The 11712-nt window shown below is 34.6% G+C and overlaps 1 non-coding gene across 1 annotated transcript; it reads left to right on the top strand.

The window, feature by feature from the left end:
• Window positions 1–10864: 10864 nt before the first annotated feature.
• Window positions 10865–10971, top strand: LOC139887137 (small nucleolar RNA R71). Its single transcript, XR_011772980.1, has one exon. It is a non-coding gene; the product is annotated as a small nucleolar RNA R71 (small nucleolar RNA).
• The last annotated feature ends 741 nt before the right edge of the window (window positions 10972–11712 follow it).

The raw sequence follows: 11712 nt of genomic DNA, 5'->3' as shown, positions 1-11712 counted from the left end.
GCAACTAAAAGCTTGTCTTTCTTGAGGAATAATGCTATGAAATATATGTTTGTTTTTAGCATTATCAAATATTCCCACACTTGAGCGTTGCTTGTCCTCAAGCAATATAGTCTTGAAATACTAGAATCACTTCTTTATTCTTCACATTTTGTACATCAGTGATTTCTTTACGGCGGTATAAACAATGGTAGTAACGATGTGGATTACAGTTCCACATGACTATAAAATTTAGATCCATTAAGGAAATTGGATCTTTATGAAAATATTTGATCTTTTTGAAAATTCAATCTAGTTTTTACCCTAGATAAGTTTTCCAGAATAACCCTTCACTGGTATTTGCAAAATATTTTTGTGGGTTTGGTGGGTTTCAGATTTGAAAATTTTAGGTCAAAACTTGCGGTTTTGTGTCACCCACTTGCTAACTTTGTATTAGGAAAGCAACACGACCAGTATATACTTGCTTCGAATATTACCTTTCGGTAAACTACCGTCCGGTTGTAAAGGAAAACGTTGAACAAGCAACTGTTAAGGCAATGTCCCCTGACATGCTTTTAATTATGGTCTTATAACGTGTTGGATGCAATTACTATCCTTTGTAGGAGCAATAATAAAGCTCACCCTTATAATTTTTCGGTCTGGCACAAGGTCCTGTCTTTGACCATGCTATGCAACCACCGTTCTTACGGTTGACACCCGATTTGGTTCAGGTGACCTAATGAATTCCAGGTGAATTCCTAGGATTTTACGTTCAATGGTAATGAACGCATTGAAAAATGGGTTTTCAGAAAACAAATCGGTTTGTAATTTTGATCAAAATATTTTCTCGTTCAAGCTCGAGTTTAGATATCATTGAATTCCATGAGTTTGTAATTCTCAATCTTTAAGGTCAATCTCTAGGATTGAGTAATATCAGGCTTAAAAGCTGATTTTTGATCTTTTAAGGAGATTATCCTTTCTGGGGGTCTGATTCATTAGTCTTATCAAGCTAATTTGCACGGTGCCCCCCCATTGTACGAGATAAATCCTTCTCATGGTTAGGATAAATCTGACCACTTGGCGACCCTGTTTTATGCTGAGGTCCGTGGATTTCCTGCTGATTTTAGAGATGACTTTTCTATATTTTTCATCAACCTACAGCTGGTCTGGATGACAACTTCATGACCTAAATCAAGAAGCGCGTTTCTTTTTCGAAAGACTTTACTTCCTTTTAACGATGGAATTGATTCATCATGTAGATCCATCTCTTCTTTTCTTTTATCGGGTAAAACAGTTTAGTTTAGTCCAAAGCAAAAGTATCTTCAATTATTTGTTACAGAAATATGTGACATATGTTTAAGATAACTTGGTAATTTTTCCCACACTTGGCTTTTATTTTCCTTTTTATTGTCCTCTATTCCATTTTAAATGAATTTTAACATTTTGGTTTGTTTCTCAATTTATGTCCTTTCCGAGGTAACAATAATTTCGGTGTTAACTCCTAGTTTTATCGTTCATAAATATGTATAAACATGATTTGGAGTTCATTTAATTGAAAATTTTGAAAAATTTTACTAGAATTGGGTAGTCAGTATATAAGACTAGGGTTGTTCTTTATTATCAGAGAGCACTAGATTCTAATACAACTACTACTTTACTAGTATTTCTAATGGTAACCAAGTGTATAAAGTAAAAATTTTAAAATCCGAAAGAATTTAACCCCTTCCCACACTTAAGATCTTGCAATGCCCTCATTTGCAAGAAATCAGTAACAATTTAAATTATTGAGGGTGATTAGCGTAAAAATGATTAAATTTTACCAAAGTTTCCAAACATATTGGCGTTTGTTTGCTGAATGATAAATGGTGCATATCATTTGTTCATTCCTTCTTGTTGTTACATCACATTTGTTTTTCGTTTTGTCGTCAAAACTAGCTTTTGCTGAACTTAATGCCAGTCTTTGAAAATGTGCTGTTTTACCCTGTTTTGTACAATCGACAATATACATACATACAAATATAAACATGCATGGCAATTTGAAATGGGACTTAATATCCCACTTTCAAATCCTAAATGTGAAATATTAGTACACAATAATAATAAAAATGATAAAGATTACATAAGTATATTTAGTAACATAAGTTTAAACATGAATAAGTAAAAAGATAAAAACATAAAAATCATATAAATAACCAAATCGAACCAAATCAGTCTGGATAGGGGTTCCAGTTCATCTCATCAGGTGGATTCCATTGTTGGTTATAGGTGTTCTGATAGGCTTGGTTATAGTCATACCGGTTAAAGGGTGGTCGGATATTGGGGCTGTGTGGCGGAAAATGAGCAGGTCGAGTAGGTACATAGTTATTTGGTACCTGATATGATAGCTGGCTCATGATTTGGTGCTGATGAACTAACCAGCTATCGTGTTAGCGTCGCCTATAATCCTCGTATACTCGCTCGGAGTTCCACTGTTCATACATACTATGTCTGGCCGCGTTCGTCATTACTTCCTCATCTATACGAACGTGGACGTCAAGAATAGCATCTCGAAAGACATCCCTAATGTCTTTCGCCTCCTCCATTTCCTCGTCTGAGCCTCTCTCTACCTGAGGATGAGATCCCTCATAGGGTACTGTCTGGTTACGTCTACTTTTCAATACCTTAGCACCCACATAAACTTTCAATCCTAAGGGCTTAACCTGTTCTCTACAAAGCTGTAATGGACCCCCTTGGTTCCTATCAACACCTAAATACTCTTCAATGAGAGTAACAAAAATACCTCCTCCTATTATACTCCCGTCCTGCATTCCCTCTACCATTTTAGATAAATAAAAAGCAACACAGTAAGGGATATTGACAAAGCTTCTAGGATCCCGAATACACTTTAGGTAGAATAAATCATGTAAGGTAATTTTTTCTTTATTATGACCTCTCTGTGTAATCGAGTTAGCCAAAAATCTATGAATAATACGAAGCTCGGCTCTGTCAATATGTGTATAGGAGTGTCCTCCTGCTCGTGTAAAAACATCAAAATGTGACATACGCCTCCAAATGGCGTCAGCTTCAAAGTTACTATCTACCCTTTCACCATAATGAATCAAGTTTGTACAATCGGGCAGTAGCAACTCACCAGGAGTATATATCTGTAAAGCCCTGGTCATGTCCAGCATGGACATTCTGTACATCCTACCGCCAAGGATAAACCTAAGAAATCTTCTATCATCTATTCTAACTATATTTGTATCAAGTGATACAGTACTCAACAACTCAACACACCATTCCTTATATACAGGTCTACGAATGGTGAAAAGACGTTCCCAATCTGTAAAAGAAGAACTGCCATACCTTTGAACTAAAAACTATCTAACACGGTCAGCTAGATGGACTGTTTCCAAATGAACCCAATCGATTACCCTTGACACCTCTACATTTTTTGTTACCAATTTGAATTTGTTCCTTTGATATGTCTCGTAATCTCTCCATCTCCTATCAAATCTCAGATTAGGATGCAGAGTGTGCTCAGGAATCGTTGGGAATTCTACTGGCGGCCTCATTGGGAATACTATGAATTCATCAACAAACTGTACCGGATCATAATAAGGTATGTGCTGATCAGGCTGTTGTTGTGGTTCTTGTTCGTGTTGCATTTCTGGTTCTGGTTCTGGTGCTGGTGCTGGTCGTCTAGATGATGATGCTCCTGAACCTCCCGTATCGGCTTTCTGCAAAACACATTAAACACAAAATTTGTGCATCCAAATATACATTAGTGTTAGCAAAATAACAACTTAAAACAATCACTATAACATGTTAAATCAAAATTAAACTTATACACATTTTCACAATTTTTCACAATTCTACACTTTTCAAATAAGCACATATGAAAATGTATACAAAGTTCATAAGCATTTATCTCAAATAACATGTCAAAATAGTCATTACTAATAATTAAACAAGTCTCAAATGGCAAATATATCAAATTAATCAAGTTCATGAATTTTGGACTTAAAAAGTCCACTTTAATCTCCAAAAATCATGTTTAGGATCAATGTTTGGATCATTTAACTATCTAAACATGTTACACTACTCAATTTAGCAATAATTCATGGAAAAAATTGGCCATAACCTGTTTATATCAAAAAGCCCCAAATTGCTCAAGAACACAAACCCTAGATTTCTAAAAATTTTGAAGTTTTTGGCTTCAAATCATGTTAAATAGCATCAATCTAGGTTATACATGCATAAAATACTAACAATTTAACACGAATTACACTAGAAATTAACAAAATTGCATTAGGTAAAAAATTGGTAATTATCACAAAAACTAGGAATTTATAGAGTTTAGGTGTGTAATTTTTACCATTTTGCTGAAGAATGAGAATCTAGGCATGATTAGAGCAAGAAAAATGACGAATTACGGTGGAAAATTGATAATTTTAGAGAGTATTTTGGGGTATTTTCGTGTATTTGTGTGTGTTTTGTGTGAAGAACAGCTCTCTGGCTCGTTTGTATCTGGCCTGGATTTTCTCCCCATGCGATCGCATGGCACCAAAGGCCAAACTCCATGCGATCGCATGGAGTCCCGGGTACAGTGTTTTCACCTTTTTTTTTAATAAAACCTTATACTTTATAAAACATAAAATTAATTTAAAAATTAAAATTTTGTTTCTTTTTAGGATGAGGGCGTTTCGGATCGATGTCCCAATCCGTCCCTCGACAAAATTTTAAAATTTGTCAAATCAAAGCGCGGTTTTAAAAGTAAAGATTTTTGGGGTTTTTAATGTTTTTGACATACTTTAATTCAATAAGATTAAAAATAAAGATAATAAAAGTTCTTGTCCCTCCCTTGGATAAAGCAATTTCGGTTCAATGACCTAGTCTTCAACTCACGACGAATTTTAAAAATCATATTTTTAACTTAGCGAAATAAAGTAAATTTTTGTTTTTAAATTCACACAACTTAAATTTAAAATGCATAAAATTCAAAATTAATATTAAAAATTCACACCAAACTTAAATTTAATTTTTATTTTTTTTACAAATAAACTAATATTAAAAATATTAATTTTTTCAAGTATTTACAATTTTAAATATATTGATTTAAAAAGTTTACAATAATTTTTTTTTTACTAATTTTAAAAACAAAGTAAAAATAAAATTAAAAATCTTTTTGGCTTTTATCCCACTTTAATCAATCAAATATTATCAAAAATATGCGCCTCTTTTTTCGGTAAATTAATTTCGGTTCCATGACCTAATTTAACTCATGACGAATTTTTGAAATATTTTGGGTTGATTGATTAAAGATATTTATACCTTAAGAATAAACGTTAAATTTCGCAGTGATGTAATAAATTTTTGTATGATATCAATAATTTCGGTCGCCAAACCTAATTTCATCGAATACCAATTTAATACTTTATAGCGAACAAATTAGCGTTTATTATCAAAAGGTTAAAAATGAAAATAAAAAATAAAAACTGTACAGACTTACCTGTGAGATAGTATTCTTAGTGATATGATCTATCCCATTCATAAGATAGTCGGTTTAATTGATTTTCCATAGCTACATAGGCGTAACCTCGAGCATTCAGTGTTTTTTCTTCTAAACATATGAACGGTCCGTCTCTGCATAAAGTAACAAATTCGGTGTTTGAATAGGTTTGATTATTTGAACATTTACCTCCATGTGACCATTTTCCGCATTTGTGACATCTTTCTAGGTGTCGTGCTCTTCTTTTCGCTGCGAATTTTGATTTTCCTTTACCAAATTGTAACTTATTATCTTCGCATCTGGATTCTTTTCTTACTCCGTCCAATCTTTCTCTGATTACTGATACTAGTTCACTCGGAAGTGTGTCATTATTACGTTTAGTGATCAAAGCGTGTAGCATTAGACCATGGCTTAGTTCACAGGAAGTCTTCATTTCCTAAAAACCTAAAAAAAATAAAAATTCAGAATGGGGGGAGAAGACTAGTTCTTTAGGGTCTGCTAGGGAAAGACCATTCGGGTTCCATTTTCGAGAACTACACGAAAACAGAAAATCTAACTCTAACAGAAATACATATTATCCTTTAAAGACTTGATTCTCCCCACACTTAGTTAGCTGTGGTATCGAAATTGTGATTAACTTCGTTGTCGACTTCCATCGGACTATCTATGTAGTGTTTAACTCTATGACCATTAACCTTAAATTCAATTCCATTTGAATTTATTAATTCTATCGTTCCGTATGGAAAAACTCTTTTGACTATGAATGGTCCAGACCATCTTGATTTCAATTTTCCAGGAAATAGCTTGAATCGTGAATTAAAAAGAAGAACTCTGTCTCCTTCTTTGAATTCTTTTGAACTTCTGATTCTTTTATCATGCCATTTCTTCGTTCTATCTTTATAGATTAATGAATTTTCGTATGCTTCATGTCTTAATTCTTCTAATTCGTTTAGTTGACTTAACCGTAGATGTCCAGCTTCATGTAAATCAAGATTACATGTCTTCAAAGCCCAAAATGCTTTGTGTTCAATTTCTACTGGAAGATGACATGCTTTTCCATAAACGAGTCTGAAAGGTGTGGTTCCAATTGGAGTTTTGTAGGCTGTTCTAAAAGCCCAGAGTACATCCTCCAATTTAATGGACCATTCCTTCGGATTTGATCCTACGGTTTTTTCTAGAATACGTTTTAAAGCTTGGTTGGTATTTTCAACTTGTCCACTTGTTTGTGGATGATAAGCAGTGGAGATTTTATGAGTTACTCCATATCTTTTAAGAACTTTCTCAAGTTGATTATTACATAAATGAGTTCTCCGATCACTTATTAAAGCTTTCGGTGTTCCAAACCTTGCAAAAAGACGTTTTAACAAGTTGACTACAACTCGTGCATCGTTAGTTGGGAGAGCTTGTGCTTCCGCCCATTTAGATACATAATCAATGGCTACGAGAATATATAGATTATTATGAGATTTTGGAAATGGACCCATAAAGTCAATACCCCAAATGTCAAATACTTCACATACTTGAATGACATTTTGTGGCATTTCATCACGTTGACTTATTTTTCCGGCCCTTTGACAAGCATCACAGGATTTGCAAAGAAGGTGTGCGTCTTTGTAAATTGTAGGCCAATAGAATCCAGCATCATAAATTTTTCTTGCTGTTAGTTGAGGCCCATAATGCCCTCCTGTTGGTCCTGTGTGACAATGGTTTAAAATTTTACTAGCTTCATCTCCAAATACACATCGGCGTATTATTCCATCGGGAAAACTTTTAAACAAATGTGGATCTTCCAGGAAATAGTGCTTTATATCACTGAAGAATTTCTTTCGTTTTTGGTACGACAAACCTTTTTCAAGGAATCCACATACTAAGTAGTTTGCATAGTCTGCAAACCATGGAATTTCATTATAATCTATCTTCAATAGATATTCATCAGGAAAGTTGTCTTGTATGGCCGATTCATTTAGAACTTCTAATTCGGGATTTTCAAGACGAGAAAGATGATCAGCGGCGAGATTTTCTGCTCCTCTTTTATCTTGGATTTCAATATCGAATTCTTGTAAGAGTAAGATCCAACGGATTAATCGTGGTTTAGCATCTTGTTTCGAAAATAGGTATCTAAGAGCAGAATGGTCGGTATAGACCACCGTTTTTGCTAGAACGAGATATGATCGAAATTTATCAAAAGCAAAGACAATAGCAAGGAGTTCTTTTTCAGTAGTTGTGTAATTTGTTTGTGCTCCTTGTAACGTCTTACTAGCATAATATATAGGTTGAAATCATTTTTCAATCCTTTGTCCTAAAACGGCTCCCATTGCAAAATCACTTGCATCGCACATTAGTTCGAATGGTAGATTCCAATTTGGTGTTATCATGATCGGCGCATTAGTGAGTTTCTCTTTTAGAATATTAAAAGATTTGATACATTCATCTGAAAAGATGAATGGAGCATCCTTTTCTAGGAGTTTATTCATAGGAGTGGCAATTTTAGAAAAATCTTTAATGAAACGTCGGTAAAAACCGGCATGCCCTAGAAAACTCCTAACTCCTCTAACATTGGTGGGATGTGGAAGTTTAGCAATTACATCTACTTTAGCTCTATCCACTTCAATTCCTTCCTTTGAAATTTTATGTCCAAGAACGATGCCTTCTTTAACCATGAAATGGCATTTCTCCTAATTAAGAACTAGATTTGATTGTTCGCATCTAATAAGCATTTGTTCAAGATTAGCTAGACATGATTCAAATGTATCATTGAAGACTGAAAAGTCATCCATGAAAACTTCCATGCATTCTTCTATCATGTCGTGAAAAATCGCCATCATGCACCTTTGAAAGGTTGCAGGGGCGTTGCAAAGTCCAAATGGCATGCGTTTGTAAGCAAAAGTACCATAAGGGCACGTGTACGTGGTTTTCTCTTGATCTTCGAGTGCTATTGGAATTTGAAAATATCCAGAAAATCCATCAAGAAAACAATAATAACTATTTTCGGCAAATCTTTCCAACATTTGATCAATGAAAGGTAAGGGAAAGTGATCTTTTCTGGTGGTGTCATTTAATTTTCTATAATAAATACATACACGCCATCCTGTTACAGTCCTAGTAGGAATAAGCTCATTTTTCTCATTTGTGATGACAGTCATGCCACCCTTCTTAGGCACGCATTGAACTGGGCTTACTCATGGACTATCAGAAATTGGATAAATTAAACCTGCATCAAGCAGTTTAATAATTTCTTTTTTAACAACATCTTGCATATTAGGATTTAGTCTTCGTTGGTGTTGCACATACGTTTTATGACCTTCTTCCATAAGGATTTTATGTGTGCAATACGAAGGACTTATTCCTTTAATATCATGAATCTTCCATGCAATGGCTGGTTTATGAGCTTTCAACACAGAAATGAGTTGTGATTTCTCATTTTCAGTAAGAGAAGACGATATTATTACAGGTAATTCAGATTCACCATGTAAATAAGCGTATTCCAAATGATTTGGAAGTGGCTTTAACTCTAATGTCGGAGGTTCTTCTATCGATGATTTATATCGATATCTGTCTTCTTCTTTTAGCATTTGAATTTCTTCTGTTGTTGGTTCATATCCATTAGCTATTAGTGTAGCTAACATTTCAACTTCATCAATTGGTTCAGTTCCTTCTCCTAAAGAACATTCTCCTGTTCCTTGTAATTCTGGAAATTCTTCTAATAATTCTGCATGTGAATCTATAGTTTGAATATAATAACATGTATCATCTGCAGATTGTGGTTGTTGCATTGCTCTATCAACTGAAAAGGTAACACTCTCGTCCTCTATACTTAGGGTCAGTTTCTTACCAAACACGTCTATCATTGCTTTAGCCGTGTTTAAGAATGGTCTTCCTAATATGAGAGGAACTTGAGAATCTTCTTCCATGTCTAGAACAACAAAATCTACTGAAAATACTAAAGTACCAACTTTAACTAGCATGTTTTCCATTATCCCTCTAGGATATTTTATTGATCGATCGGCTAGTTGTATTCTTATTCTTGTTGGTTTCAATTCTCCAAGGTCTAGTTTAGCGTATAGTGAATACGGCATTTGATTTATACTAGCACCTAAATCTGCCAATGCTTCTATTGAACTAAGACTACCCAGAAAACATGGAATTGTGAAACTTCCTGGATCAGATAATTTTTCTGGTATCTTATTCAACAGCACTGCCGAACAATTAGCATTCATAGTAACAGCCGAGAGTTCTTCCATTTTCTTTCTATTTGAGATTAGATCTTTCATAAATTTAGCATATCTAGGCATTCCTGAAATTACATCAATGAAAGGAAGATTTACATTTATTTGTTTAAACATATCCAAGAATTTGGATTGCTCGGCTTCAAGTTTCTCTTTTTTCATTTTACTAGGGTAAGGAAGTGGTGGTTGGTATGGTTTAACATAAGGTTTATCCTTAACTGTGTTATCTTCATTAACCTTTTCAACTACCGGTTCTTTTTCCTTATCTTGATCAGGTTGTGGTTCTTGTGGAGTAGGAATAGCTTCATCAGAAGTTACAGGTATTTCAGGTGGTTTAAGTGTTGTACCACTTCTTGTGGTAATGGCTTTAGCTGTTTCATTCCGGGGGTTAGCATTTGTATCACTAGGTAAACTTCCCGGTTTTCTTTCACCTATTAACCTTGCTAGGTTACTTACTTCTTGTTCCAAGTTTTGAATAGAAGCTTGTTGATTTCTAAATGCTTGAGCATTTTGTTCATTCGTTTGTTTCTGAGATGTGAAAAACTGCGTTTGAGTTTCAACTAGCTTTGTCATCATATCTTCTAAATTCGGCTTTTTATCATCGGTTTATGGTGGTTTGTTTTGAAAATTAGGTCTTTGCTGGTTGTAAGTATTGTTGGATACTTGTTGATTGCTAGGACCTTGTTGGTTGTTGTATGGAACATTTCGGTTATAATTCTGGTTTTGATTGTAAATTGGTCTTGGCGGTTGATAATTATTCTGATAATTATTTCCAGGCCTTTGGTTTAAATATGAAACATTCTCTCTTTGTTCCATTGTTAGTTCAATACTGAGACAATCTTTTGTCAAATGTGGTCCTCCACACTGCTCACAACTAATTCGTATTGAGTGAATATCCTTAGTCATCTTTTCCATTCGTCTCTCGACAGCATCTATCTTTGCGGAAATGAAATCTAAGTCATGGCTAGAATCGGCTCTAGCTGCTTTAGATGATCTAATGATATCTTTTTCTTGATGCCACTCATGTGAGTGGGAAGCAGTGTTATCAATAATTTTATAAGCATCAGTTTCGGTTTTCTTCATAATAGAACCACCAGCTGCTATATCGATGTCTTTCCTTGTAGTGATGTCGCATCCTTGGTAGAATATTTGTACTATTTGACAGGTGTCTAAACCATGTTGCGGACATCCTCTTAATAACTTTCCAAATCTTGTCCATGCCTCATATAGAGTTTCATTTGGTTTCTGTGTAAACGTAACAATTTCTCCTTGAAGTCTTACGGCTTTAGATGCCGGAAAGAATTTTTTAAGAAATTTTTCAACTAAAATATCCCATGTATCAATCGCCCCTTCAGGTAACGATTCCAACCAATCTTTGGCTTCTCCCTTTAAAGTCCAGGGAAATAACATGAGATATATCTGTTCATCCTCCACTTCCCTTATTTTAAATAGTGTGCAGATCCTATTAAAGGTACGAAGATGTTCATTTGGATCTTCCTTCGGCGCACCACTAAATTGGCATTGATTAGTCACCATATGTAGAATTTGTCCTTTGATTTCATAATCTGGCGCATTAATGTCTGGATGAGTAATTGCGTGACCTTGGCCAGTGCGTTTAGCTCTCATTCGGTCTTCCATATTTAAAGGTTCTGTTACTTCCATAATTAAATTTGTTGAATCTGAATCACTAGAGGATTCTGATTTAATGGTTCGTTCCTCAACAATCTCTGTTTGAATGATTGGTGGTTCCGGAGGAAAAATTAATGGTTCAGGATCTACGAATTGTCCCTGAATATTCTCCGGATTCTCAATTGTGAGGTCGGTTTCAAAAAATGGATTATCGGAAATTTGAATTGGAGTACTTGGTCGACTGGATGACGATTCTAAAGAAAAATCAACGGCGGTAATATTTGCTAGATGTCTTGATCTAGTTACAGGTGGTGAACGTCTTGCTCGGTGCATTCACTGAATATCCTATTAGTGTTTAAAAGGAAAGAAAAATTATATAAGTTATCCAAT

This window comes from Rutidosis leptorrhynchoides, chromosome 1 (genome assembly GCF_046630445.1).
Source record: "Rutidosis leptorrhynchoides isolate AG116_Rl617_1_P2 chromosome 1, CSIRO_AGI_Rlap_v1, whole genome shotgun sequence".
Taxonomy (NCBI): Eukaryota; Viridiplantae; Streptophyta; class Magnoliopsida; order Asterales; family Asteraceae; genus Rutidosis; species Rutidosis leptorrhynchoides.
The sequence above is the reverse complement of the archived record's forward strand: the minus strand, read 5'-3'. Positions and strand labels throughout refer to the sequence as shown.